Source organism: Psittacula echo (genome assembly GCF_963264785.1).
Source record: "Psittacula echo genome assembly, chromosome: 6".
Classification (NCBI taxonomy): domain Eukaryota; kingdom Metazoa; phylum Chordata; class Aves; order Psittaciformes; family Psittacidae; genus Psittacula; species Psittacula echo.
In genome coordinates this window covers 57316780-57329989 of record NC_137743.1, presented here as the reverse complement: position 1 = coordinate 57329989, position 13210 = coordinate 57316780, and positions in this window count along the sequence as shown.

The window sequence follows — 13210 nt, the reverse complement described above, 5'->3', positions numbered from 1 at the left end:
GAGTGTTGTTGTAGAGGTGCCTAGGACTGCCCCACACAGGGAGCTCTACCCACCGGGAAGAACTTCTGAGGGCACGATAAGGCAGTTGTGTCAGAACGTGGACTAAAAGCAGCTAACTTGTTACAGGATGGATGTGCTGCTGCGCGGAGGTGACTGGAGAGGGCAGTCAAGTACACAGGAAAGAAAGAGGCTGTCCTCAACCGGGTGCTGTAGCAGCAGGAAGGTGTTGGGAGGGGAAAGGTGATGCTGCCCTAGCCGTGCGGTGTGTGACCCACAGCTGGGGACGAGGCCTAACCCTTCCCCTTCTGACTGCCCCTTGGAAGCAGACACTCACCTCAGCGGCTCGTCCATTTCTGTGGACATGTGCTTTGTTAGATTCTCTTGGGTGGCCAAAACAGGCAGGTGAGGCCAGAGGTTACCCTTTCTGCCACAATCCAGTGAAGACTGCCCACACTGTCACCTTGGACAGAGGAGTGGTAGCTAGCTTACTCTTTTTTTCCTCTTTCACCAGCAATAACTGACTTACCTTTTTATTAACATGAAGTGATATCTTTCCTGGCTCAGGTAGACTATGGTAACGAAAACAGCTAGCCCAGAGTGTGGCCCAGCAGAAGGGACCAGTCTCTGTGTGTGACAGCAGCCCCCACTTGCTGCTGGCTAGGTTGACACAGGTGTCTATCAGCCCTGGGCATCTCCACAGCCTTGGACTTGAAAGTGAAATAGTTACTGAAGACAACTCCCTGCTCAGATCTTTTGTGGGGATTTCAGCGGTTTGATTTCTAAACCAGGGCAGTGTCTTTGACCTGACTTTTTCAAAAAGACTGTTGCTTTTGACAAATAGAGGAGTCTTTGGAGTATTTATTTTGGAGAAGCTGAATACAATTCCATTTTTCATAATTTAGTCAGAAGTCCTGTAGCATCATCAAGTCTGGACAGCCTAAGCCATTAAATATTGCCTTTTTTCTCTGAATTGAGGTCAGTAACTGGCACTTACTTAAAGCATACTGTTCAAGGTATATTTTATCTTACTTTGAAGACATAGAAAGACAGAGAATTCTCTGCTTTCAGTGGTTAGTCTTTCTTGTGTTTCTTAGGTGTTGCTAGTATGTACCTAATAACTAATTTTGACAGAGTAATTTTCAACAGTCTAGCTGAAAAGCTTGCTCTATCATAATTTGCAAAACATATGCATTTATGCCTTCATATTTTGGACCAATAGCTTAGCTACCTTTGTGGCTTCAACACTGGAAATGTTATTTGTCAGTGGGTTGTATTTATTGACAAGTATAATATAAAAAAGAAATTAAAAATCCCAGAGTTATGTGAATTATTGAAAAAAATGAATAACCAATTTGTTTGGCAAGTTTACAGGAAATAAAACTATTTCTGCATGCTTTAATTCACCATAACTTCTGAGGTTTCTACTTTTTCTCCTTTACTTCTGTCCTAATCAGTGCCATAAAGTGACTGAATGAAGACCTGGCATGCTGTTATGAGTTGGTGGCTCTCAATAGCATACTACGCACCCAAGTATCACCAGGGCTGAGTGCAAACACAGCTCGGGCAGCTCTGTCCACACATACCAGAAGCCAAATTTAGATTTATAGTTTGGAACATGTATCTGTTATGATGGGATTTAAGCAGCTCCATGTTTTTTCTCAGACCTTTCCTATGCTAGAGAACATGCACATATGGGTAGCTAGCAATCAGCACAGCTGCCATCACGATGACAGGGCTCTATAGGCATTTGAAGATGAGCTAATCTGTCTTTACTCTGCTTCAAGTTGCACGGATTGCTAAACTGAGTCTATTTTTATAGTAGCCAAGGCCATAGGAAAGCGAGGGAAAGCATAATCTTAAAAACAAGTTGGAAAGAAAAAAAAGTGTTCCCTCATAATTGCAGACAAACATTTTTTCTATTACTTGGATTAGATTTCAAAGTAGGTTGGTAATTAAAGCCACAAGTACTTTTTAAGAATCTAAGACTGAAAGAGATGTTGCAAGATGAACAGGTAAGGCTGCTAACCATACAGTAGCATAAAAATGGGCTGTACAATCTTCTTTGAGATTTCAAAGACAATTGCATAAGTTTTAAAAGAATTTTTTTCACTGAAGTTGTGTCCATAGGGTCCTATGGTCTCCATAGTGACTGGGTGTGTGGTTAGTTCTGCTGAAAACAATAAAATGGACTTGTGCATTCTTCCTGCCTAATCACTGAGACATTGCTGGCTCTTTTCATACACTGCTTATACCAGTATATTACTCTCTTAGATTTTCAAATACTGAAGTTTCTGTTGTACCTAGTAGTGGAGAAAACTTGTTCCCCCTCCAGTTTAGAAATATTTGCTATCTCTAACTTAGAGATATTGACTATCTCACTTTCATTGGGAAGTACAAAGGGTATTTGCCAGGTAGTCTGCGTCTTTTGTTTGGTGTTCTTGGTAGATGCCAGAGACTAGATAGAGACATGTTAGCTCTTCTGTGACTTTTAAAATTCTTAAAAAAAAAAGGGGGAGGGCGGGAGGATTAGTCGAATTCAGACCAACCTCTGTGGCATGAGTCATCCTACTGGAGTCAGTGATGTGTAAACAGCAACTTTTTGTATAAGGAAGGATTAAGGGATCTAGCTTCTTTCAGGAAGTTACTTGGAAATGAACTGTAGCCAATTTTAAACTGGATTTGAAGCTGGTATAAAAAAGATGGGATGTATTCAGTGAAAGTTACCTAAGAAGATGGAATTATCAATGAAACATTTTTTTATAATCAGGGTTAAATGACACAAGGCTGTAATGGCACTACTGCAAGCCATTTCTGATTCCTAATGTAACTAGTTAACATGTGACTGTTCTTTTGTTATTTTTAATGGGGAGTTAAAAATTATTTCACTTAATCTTTTAGTTCTAAGACTAAGGAAGCTAAGGAAAAGTATCGTCTTTAAAAATATTTCATGCTGCAGTATGACAAGCTTTACAGTTTTGAGGCTAATGGTCAAGACTTTCAGAAGATTCCTGAACTTACAAAAAAGTTTAAAGAGTAATGATATGGGCATAAGAAGATCAATGGGGTATAGTAATTCTGCTTGTTGTCATAATGAATATAATTTGTGACTTGGAAGTAACTAAACATTTGTACATATCTCTGCTGTATCATTCTCATAGACACATGGATTCCTTGAATGTTTGATAAAACTAATTCTCTTCTATCACATTTTTAACACAACTGGGAGCATAATTCAGGTCTTGGAAATTATCAGCTATAAAGGTCTCAGCCAAATACTTCACACCTTGCAAAGATTAACAACTTAGTAATGCCTATAACATATAAAGGTATGAATTTCTTGTTGATTTTACTACAAATTCAATTTGTGCATTTTAGACATAAATTTATGTCAGAGTTCTATATGCTCATTCTAACACTATCATTGTGTGTGTGTGTGTGTGTGTTCTCTTATTAAAAAGGAACAAAGGTGAAACTGACATTTTTATCATGATGCTTTGGCCAACATTGCTTTAATAAACCCTTCTAAACAGACAGCTAAAGCTCACCAGTTTGAAGTCCAGGTTGCATAGAGAGCTTCAGTTTTAATCACAGTTGTGAATTTACAGTTCTATATTTGATTTTATTGATGTCTTCTGGAAGTCAGTAATCTTTAGTACTACTAAACAGTGAAGTGAGACAACTAAGTCCTACTAAAGACAAAATTAGCCCTACTAAAAATATTTTGTGAACATCACTGATAGCTTTCTTTTATTGTGTGAGATAGCTTTACAAAAGGAAAGAGTAACAAGTAGCAATTTGAAATGTCAGTTTATAAAGGCTGGATTTCTGCTGCAAGCATTTGGTCAGGAACTTTTTAAATTGAATACGTGCTACAGGTATTTGACAGGATTTTTGTGAAGGTATGTGGGCAACAAATATTTCATGTTATTTGGGGAAGCTATTTAGTAATACTGAATGTACCTTACAAGGATAAATTACATATGACCAGACAGCCTTATTCATATTTGTCATGTTGAAAAAACAAACTGAGTACTTTAGGCTATTCAAAACTGTATTACTTACAGATAAGGAGCCATGATTCTGCATGCCAGCATCCTACAGCATTATAGACTGAGTAGTTAAAACAGGCTGAAGGACCAAGTCTCCAGCAAGCCATCAGCATTTTGATGCCTTGTTCTGTCCTTTGACCACTTGACAACAGTGCATGTGTATCTTAATACAAAGTATTTGGCATCTGATATCACTTCTTATTTCTCTCGGAAGGAATTCCTAACTCTTTATTCCTGCTTCCTGTTTTGAAAGACACCGCCTTAGTTTGCCAAGTTCTTCATAGTCATGGTAGTAAACACAGGAGTGCAGTGTTGAGAAAAATGAAAGGTTTCCAATTAGTTCACTGTTCTTGAGGGTCTATTGGGACCAGCTAATGCATCTTTATTGTGTCTCTCAGTTAATGAACAAGTCATGTCAATTGACACAGTTTTCTACATGTCTGGAATATGAATATTGTGATGGAAAAGCTAACTGCAGTACAAAGAAGCCAGCACACATCTAACAAAGAAATGGGGTCACTAGCAGATGGGTGGGAAGCACATTTCATTACAACCACATGGGTGGGGATGTTATTTGTGGGATGAGAAGGAATAGGACCTAGGAGGAAGGTTAGAGTGATGGTTCTTTGAACAGGGAGGAGAAGACTCCAGACAACTTGTCTCCAGTCCCAGCAGACTAGCCTTAAGGCCAATTCACTCATCTTTAGGCAACTAGTTATCCTAATCAAGCCTGGCAGACTATGATGTTGCGATTTCTTGTATTTCTACAGTAACATATGGGTGTGTTTGTATTCTGCCTGCACAAGAAAAAGCCAGTCCTTACCTGAAACATCTGTCGTTCAGAGGTCTGATCCTCTCAGGTGCTAAGAGTCCACAAGTGTTTCTGGAGCTATCAGTCATAGGGCATATCTCCAGTTACACAAACAGCATAAGTGAAGATGATGACTGAGACTTTCTTACAAAGGCGAGGAGACAGGGAAGGAGACGGCAGGGAGTATGAGGGAAAGGATTACCATAAAGTCTTGCAGACTGTGAATGTGACCATACTGGGCATAAAGTACTGCTACATTTAAATGGAAATGTATTTATCTCAGTGGTGGTGGAGGAAGCAAGGGTTTGACAGACTGGACTGCACTCAGTAATCATCTGGAGGCCCAGGATGGATTTCAGGAGGATATTTTATACATGATTTCTTGATATTTCTTGAGGCAGGGCTTTAGTGAACACAGGTTTGCTATTGCATGGGTTCCTGTGCAGCTTTTCTACACAATGCTCAAAGAGCTCAAGAATACTGATAATCTATGTGTTAGGCTTATTAGAAGTGGAAATCCTACTTCAGCCCATTTCTGTGCTGGTGCAGGCTTTGCTCTGCTAGTTTGCCCTTCCCAGTGGTCATCCTCTTTACAAGCTCAGGCTCAACTGTCCAAACTCTAGAGCAGTGCTCTGTGTGGCTGTCCCACAGAAGAGAGATTTCTCTCCACCAGAGCAGGAGACATTGTACCCCACTCTTGCACAAGAGTGGGAGCACCACTCACTAACTTCTTAGCAAGTCTGTGCTAGCCTATATCCATCTCCCAAGACTTTTTCTACTGCATAAAAGAAAAATGAATACTGTTGGGTACCACTGGGTTACCACTTAATCAATAAAAGACACAAAGTTTGCAAATACTTTGGCTTAAGTTTTATGTCAGGTCTTATTTAATTTAAAATTAAGGGATGACAAGTCAAGATTGTCACAGGACTCAAAAACTCACCAGTAGGTAGCATGATGACAGCCCAAGTCAGGAACTATTTTCAGGTTCAGACAACAGATTACTATTACAACTCAGAAATGAGGTCTTGGAGTCTGACAGCTGTATGAGAATGCAAGCTCAGTGATGGTCAAAAAAGCAAACAAAAATGTTAGGAGCTCTTAGGAAAGCAGTGGAGCAAAACAACATTATCATCATAATACCTAAACCACCATGATTCCCCTACATCTTAAATTCTAAGCATCCCTCCAGTCTTCCTATACAGAAGAATGGAAAAAAAATGAAAAGGGCAATGTGAACTACCAAAGGCGTGGAGCAGTTGCCACAAGGCGGGTAATCATGAACCAGCTACCATGAGTAAGATGGGATACTTCAGTCTGGAAAACAGGTGACTGAAGGAGGAAAGTGATGGGGTTTGATGGGAAAAGTGGGCAGTGTGAATCTTAGGAACCAGGAAAGGTCATTCCACAGTCTTGTGTGGGAGGCACTGAGAACCAAATGATTCTAGCAGGCAACATGTTAATAACACATAAAAATAAGTGTTATTTAATGTAACACATGGTTAAGACCTAGTTAGAGGACCTTTGGAAACTGAAATTTTACACAGGTTCAGAAAACTACTAAATAAATTCACAAAATAGAAGCATATTGTGCTTTCTGTATACTTAGGAACTCTCATCCATGTCAGAAAGTCTTTGCACTGAAAACAACTGTGGTTATCATCATCTTTAGGAAGTAAAAGTACAAGTCTGTCTCTGACTGAGCTGGTTACAGATATCAACCATCCCTAGATAGTTATCCATTTCTGGCCAGTGCCAAAGAGTTAAATATCAGGCTAGACAGACATTTGGTCTTAGTATGACCCTTTTTTACAGCTACCCTAGACTTCAGATAATTAGTCAGTGCTGTGAATTATTTTAGGGGTCAAACATAAGAAAAAAATGAGTGTGGGATTATTCAAGTTATGGGGAAACTGGCCTAAAGCCTTCTTCACCTTGAAATCTATAGATTTTAACGAGAACTGAATCAGAGCAAGACCGGTACGTCTCAAAAAAGTGTGTGGTACTTTTAGCATTATTGTTTTCCTCCATCTTTGATTGCTAGAAACAAAATTAATTTCAGGTAGGAAAAAGGCTAGCACAATACTTTGGTGTAATAAACGGATTTTCTGTAAGGGAAAGCTTGGTGATGCAGGTGACAGCTCTTTCACGAGTCAGTTCTGGACTTGGGGAATGAATGCTCTTAGAAAGCAAATACGGTAAGTTTTGCCCCCTTTTTGCTCAAGGTGCAAAATGTGTGCCCATCCTGCTTGCCCTGATAGCACATCATGGAAGACTGCGAGTCTGGCCACTGATTTATTTCCAAAACAAGACAGGCTGCTATAAATGCTCCTTTCCCTGAAGATCAGGTGAGAGCAGAACCATCACTTGGCTGTTCAAGTGCTTTGGAAGTTCTTGGGTGCATCTGGCTATGACAGTACTGCAAATACAGAGAAATTTTTGTGGAAGAGAATCCATGTTGTTTTGCTGAATTCCACAGTTTTCCATTTGAACATGAAATTTGTTTGCAGTTCTTCAGGGTTGCTTTGTAGCATTTTCATTTCAGTGATGTAAGAGCTGCCTTTTACTGTCAAGCCCATAATTAAAGCAGTGTTGACTGGTACATAATGAGCTGCAAACAGTATACCAAAAGATAATTAAAGATGCACTCCAGATAAGCAGGGCATGAGCATCCTTTTTATGAGGTGTTAATGTCAGAAGACCAACTAGTGAAATTGATCTTGGCTCTTTCAGGATGAAAGTTCTGCTTAAACATCAATAGCATTGTACTGCCCAAGAAAATGTTTGATGTGGGGATTTCTAAAGGGGTGTGCTAGTCCTAAGACTCCCCGGGCAGGCGCCTGGTGACAGAGCCCATGCCTCACAGGGTAATTCGGCATCCCATTCATGCTAGCATGATTATGGGGTCGCCTTTGCGACTCCTAACACTAGGGCTGCTCTGGAGGGAGAAAGGAGAGGAGCTCCTGATGCCCTGATCTTGACTAGTATAGATGTAAACCTTTTTTTGAGAGCCATTTTGAAGAGCAGTGTGGCTAGTCCTTGTCCAATAACTGTGTTGTGCATCCTAAATGTCCTTTACACTATATCTTTCTTTTTTTTTTTTTTTTTTTTGTTGTGTTTTCAGCATATTCTACATGTGACCTGGATTCTTCTGTAGATGAACTTATATCACGACTGGCATAAAGGAACATAGGCAGAGGACACAGTGGGTTTCCACATTTGGACTCTGCTGAAATCTATAGCAAAATTCCGTGGGTTTTGGTGGGAGCCTAAAGATAACCTATGAAGCGACGAGACACTGTTTTTTCTAAGCACGCTGCTTTGGGTATTCCTGCTTCTTTCCCCACGCTCTTCCCATTCCCCTATTTGTGAAACTAATAAAAAAATATGGGGCTAGGGGGAATACTATTTTCCCAGCACAGTTTAGAGAAGAGATGGGAGAGCTCACATTCAATTGTTTTGATTATGACTGACATGCAACAGCAAGGTGGTGTGAAGGGAACATAGGCAGCCATGGCTAGTCAGTGTTGTTGCCTGAATTAGTGTATGGTCAGAGTGCAGCTGTAACACAAGTTAGCTCTCACATTAGGCCAAGTCCAGGAGGGCGAGGTTAAGATTACCATCTTCTTTCCTGGAATCTCACTTAAAAACAAAACTTGCAATCTAAAGTCTCTATCAATTAGCATTGCAAAAAAAATCTCTGAAAATGAAGGGTGTAAAGAGGCTGCCTGGCAGAGCGCCTGAAACAATAACTCCGGGAAGTGTGAACTGCTCTCTCCATAGCCAGAGGATGTTAACAAAAGCCTGGTCTATTTGACCTAGCTAGTAGTGATGAACAGTCACTATTAGTAGAGCAGCGCAAGTCTGTGCAAGTCTCTGCTGACTCCTCCTTATCTCTTCTGCATTGGATGTGGCTATAAGGAGTATATGTGTGTGCTGGAAGGTGTGACTTCCCTGTCATTTTGAGATCAATATTGCAGGCTGCCTGCAGGATCAGCTTTGTGTTGTAGTTATTCCTTTGAGATTATGTTTTCTGCTATGAAAATTGGAAATCTGGAAAGAAAAATGACAGCATTTTTTCTAGCCCTCTCTGTGGCCAGACTGAACGAGTAAGCTCTTTGTACCCTACAAACATTCTGGGTACCCTTGATCCAGTTTATTATGCACCTCACAATTATATTGGAATTGCAGAGCTATGGAAAGGTCATATGCAATTCCATATTTTCTTGTGCCAGTTTATATCAGAGTTCCCCATTTCTCCTGTGCAGCCATCCCCAAGCTGGTGCTTGAACTGAGCTCGCCAAAAAATAGCCTGGCAAAAAAAGAATGATGAGGTTTTTTGGAAGGAGTAGCTCATTTGCTAGCCAAGTGTGCACTGAGGTGCCTTGTGCAGGACAGCATGCAAAGCCAGGGCTTAAAGGCAGGCAAGATTGAACCCTGCATTCTTAGATCATGAAGGAATAGCTGAAGCTGGATTTTCTGTAAAGAAAACTGTTAATAAAACTGTACCATCAAGCTTTATATGTCTAAGCCTTCATCAACCCCTCCCTACAGATGTATCTGAATGTGGAAAGTAAACTAAAACTGAAGGACTAGCAGCATACCTTGACTGTATCTAGAATTGCTGAACCACTTGCCACCTGGCTGCTTTTTTCTATTCTCCACATGACAATTCTTGCTTAAACACATATTTTATTGTTTGCATGAACAGGAAAAAACTCCAAACTATCCTGAAGCTCTGGGGGAGAAAAGAAATCTTGTGGGATGTGTCTGTGCTATGGCAGCACAAGCTTATAGGAATGCTGTGGTAGAATAAAAGGGAGGAGTACTAAGAAATTGCTTTGAGCTGTTGCATCCAGATGTTTTGGACTATGTGCTGCTGCCATCCTCTAACATTCTGCCTTCACATGAACTTCTGCTTGAAAGCAGTATTTAGGTAAAGTGGTTTCTAAAGGCATTTATCTTGCCATATGGGCAGAGCTGCTAAAGAATCCAGCCTGTGGAGTACTAGACTCACAGGGGCTGACTGTTGCCCCTGTCTGGAAGGACATTTGTTTTTGTTGTGAGCCACTGCAGTGGTGTGTGCAATATTAAAACCCTTGCCCAGCTCAACTCAAAACTGTCTGCATGGATGTTGGATGTACTGGTCCCTGCAAAATGCAAATGGTATGTGACAGCTTTCAGACTTTGTCCTCGTACCCTTTAGTTTCAGAGCAAGCTGGAGCAGGTCCCAGATCTGAAAAATTAATGGGTACATGTTGAGATGAAAAACACATGAAGTAATGATGCTGTTGTTCTTGAACACCTTCAGTGATAGCTATTAATGGTCTCATTTGACAAATTATTACATTGACTAATTGATTTGCTTCTGTTCTAATCCTGTTTTAACATCTAATCCTTTTCCGCATCGCAACTGTCACTCCCTGTTAAGTACTTATGTCACTCTTGGCTCTTAAATAATATTTGTGGCCTTTCCTCTGGTCATGATTTCACCTTGGACTGGAAGTACAGACCTTGCTTGTTTTGTACATGTCTTGAATGAATAGAGCTGTCTGGAGTGAAAAAGAAGCAGCACCAGCCCTAGCAGGGGAAAAGCCTGCTGTGAGCTCTTCAGCACTGCTCAGGCAGGAGGCTGCAGATGACTGCAGATTGCTGGGGGAAGCTTTGTCCTTCAGTGTGAACTGTGGGCTTTGATGCAACTTCTAGTATAGCCACCAGCGTTTTCATTACTGCAGCGAAGTTGATTCAATTTAAAAGAATTTGCCATGGATAGAAACAGAGTGGGGTAGACAATGACTTGTAACCGAGTGCAGTAAGTGCTGGGATGGTTTCCCTTCAGGAGAAGGTCGGTGTGGAGGCCTCCCTGCATCTGGAGGAGCCCCATGTTTCCAGCAGAGCCCCGGGCCTGTGGTGCAGAGAGAAGGGGAGACTTCTCTGAGGGCTCCAGCAGAGGTGAAAGATAATTTCATTAAATTATCCACTCTCCATGTGAATTAAAGAAAGGTGGATGGGTTTGCGGTGGCAGTGGGGGCTTCACTGGGAGACGCTTTGGCTCCTTCGATGGGCCGAGCCCTCATTATGTGTATTTTGGTGATGGGATGACAATGGAGGTGTGGGAGACAGCTGTGAGTCACCCTCGCAGGCCCGGCGGCTCCGGCCCCCTTGGCGGGGGGGTCGCTCCCGGCCAGGGCGGAGGGCTCATAAGCACGGAGCGGCCTATGCCACCCCACAGCCCGCAGACCTCGGCCCACATGGAGCTCGCCAGCCTGCCCCGAAGCCCCGAACCCACCGGTAAGACTCTCGGCATTTGTGTGGCCGAGGAGGGGAGGTCAGGGCGGCGATGGGGCAGGAGAAGTGGGCTCCAGGAGCGCGGCTGGACGCCGCACCGCTGACTGCCGTCCCCCCTCCCCGCAGGCGAGGCCCGGGCGCGTTCCACCGCCCCCAGCGCGGGGCGGGAGGGCGGCCGGCGGAAGCGGACCACCTTCAGCAAGGCCCAGCTGGAGCTGCTGGTTCGCGCCTTCGAGAAGGAGCCCTACCCCGGTATCGCGCTGCGGGAGCAACTCTCCGGCCTCACTGACATCCCCGAGTCCAGGATCCAGGTGAGAAGGGCGGGAGGGCGGCTTCCCCTGGCAGGGCCGAGGCGGAGCGGGGGCTCAGTCTCTGCTGCCCTCGCAGGTGTGGTTCCAGAACAGGAGAGCCCGGCAGCTGAACCACAAGAAGAGCGAAGCCGCTGCCTACCCCAAGCCGGCCAGTGGCAAGCAAAATCTGACCCGCTGCGGCGGCGGCGGCTGCCAGGAGAGGAGCCGGACGACGGAGGGGTTTGAGCCAGATGGAAGCCTCCTTCATCCACAGCCCGGCCTACCAGGAGGAAACCAGAGTTGCACTGGTCAGCCTCTGCCCTACGCGGGGCAGCTTTACTCAAGGCTTGATACTCATTTCAGGAGCTTGGATAACACTTTGGGAGCGCCGGGTCAGACCCCAGCTCACTTCGGTTTGGACTGCATGGGAAAAGGGGTCCCACTCGGTGCAGGAAGTATGGGGAGTACCTCGCAGGTCTCGCTTCCTGTGCAGCAGGCACAGGAATATCCATACCTGAAGAAATCTTTCCCTGAAACCTACTGCTCAGATGCAGATGTTTTCCAGTATTGTGCAGAAGATCATCAGTACCTGGCAGCTAAAGAGAATGTGTGTAGGAGGCCTGTCTTAAACTACTTAAATGCTAACCAGGGCCTGGGCAATCAGAACTATTTGTATATAAAGTCAAACATTTCTCCTTTTGGGAAGGGCTCCACTTTCAATTACGTTGAAGGGGAATCTAAGCTTGAGGTCGAGCAGGTGGGGCACAGTCCACCTCTGGTTCCAGCTAATAACACCAGTCCTCCTTTGGTACTTCCAAAACATGAAGAGGGGTGTCAAGGGACGCTTTCTGCTCCAGCCCCATCGTATGGGCAGCAGCTGCTGGAGACAGTAAGTGACTATGACCCTCACTGGCTGGGCATGAGAAATGAAATTTTAGGAACTGGGTTAGACTCGCTGTTTGAGAATGAGCAAAATTGGGGGCAGGGTGGGCCAAAAAGTTACATTTTTGCTTTTGGTGGCCAGAACTCAACCTGTCATCTGGGTCACACATGAACTTGACAGTTGATCTGCTTGACTGATGAAAAACTAATGTGTTTTTGTTGGCATGGCAGTGTTCTCCAAAGCAGCTAGAGATTTTGCAGGTCTGAGTATGGAGTGCTTGTTCTGAATTTTGTGCACTGTCTGGAAGGAGAGCAAAGATAGGCAAGGGCTACAGGAGAGTAGCCTGCTGAATGTGTGCTGCCTCATCCTTTGGGAACTGTCACAAAGCTGTTTGGAGTATTCCTGCATGCATCTGGTTATTGGCAGCCTCACATTTACTTGCACATACAGACTTTTTCAAACGATGCTGGATTAATTCTGCCCTGAGGCTTGGGGCTATGGCATTGTTTTTGTGGCCTTACTGCAGAGTTCTCTTTCTATTCTGGTCAGAATTCACTTTAACTTAAATCTGTAGAAAACAGATGTATTTATAGCTTTTAGTGGAGAAAGCGTTAACATGAGAGGGGTACTAACATGGGAAAAGCAGCCTTGGTGGTGGCAGGGGACAGTTCACTGGGTGTGTCTGCATTTTAGGTGTGCTCCTGATACAGAATACTGCTGGTCTTTTCCTAGATACTTGATGTATAGTGTTTTCACTTAAAATGACCACATGTGTAGCCTTTTAAAAGGCAATATTTTTGTGATTTCCTTCTGTATATTTTTTTTACTGTGTTTGTTTTGAAATTGTAATTTTCTATTTGCCAAATGAAGGAGTTTTTACCTGGGTGAT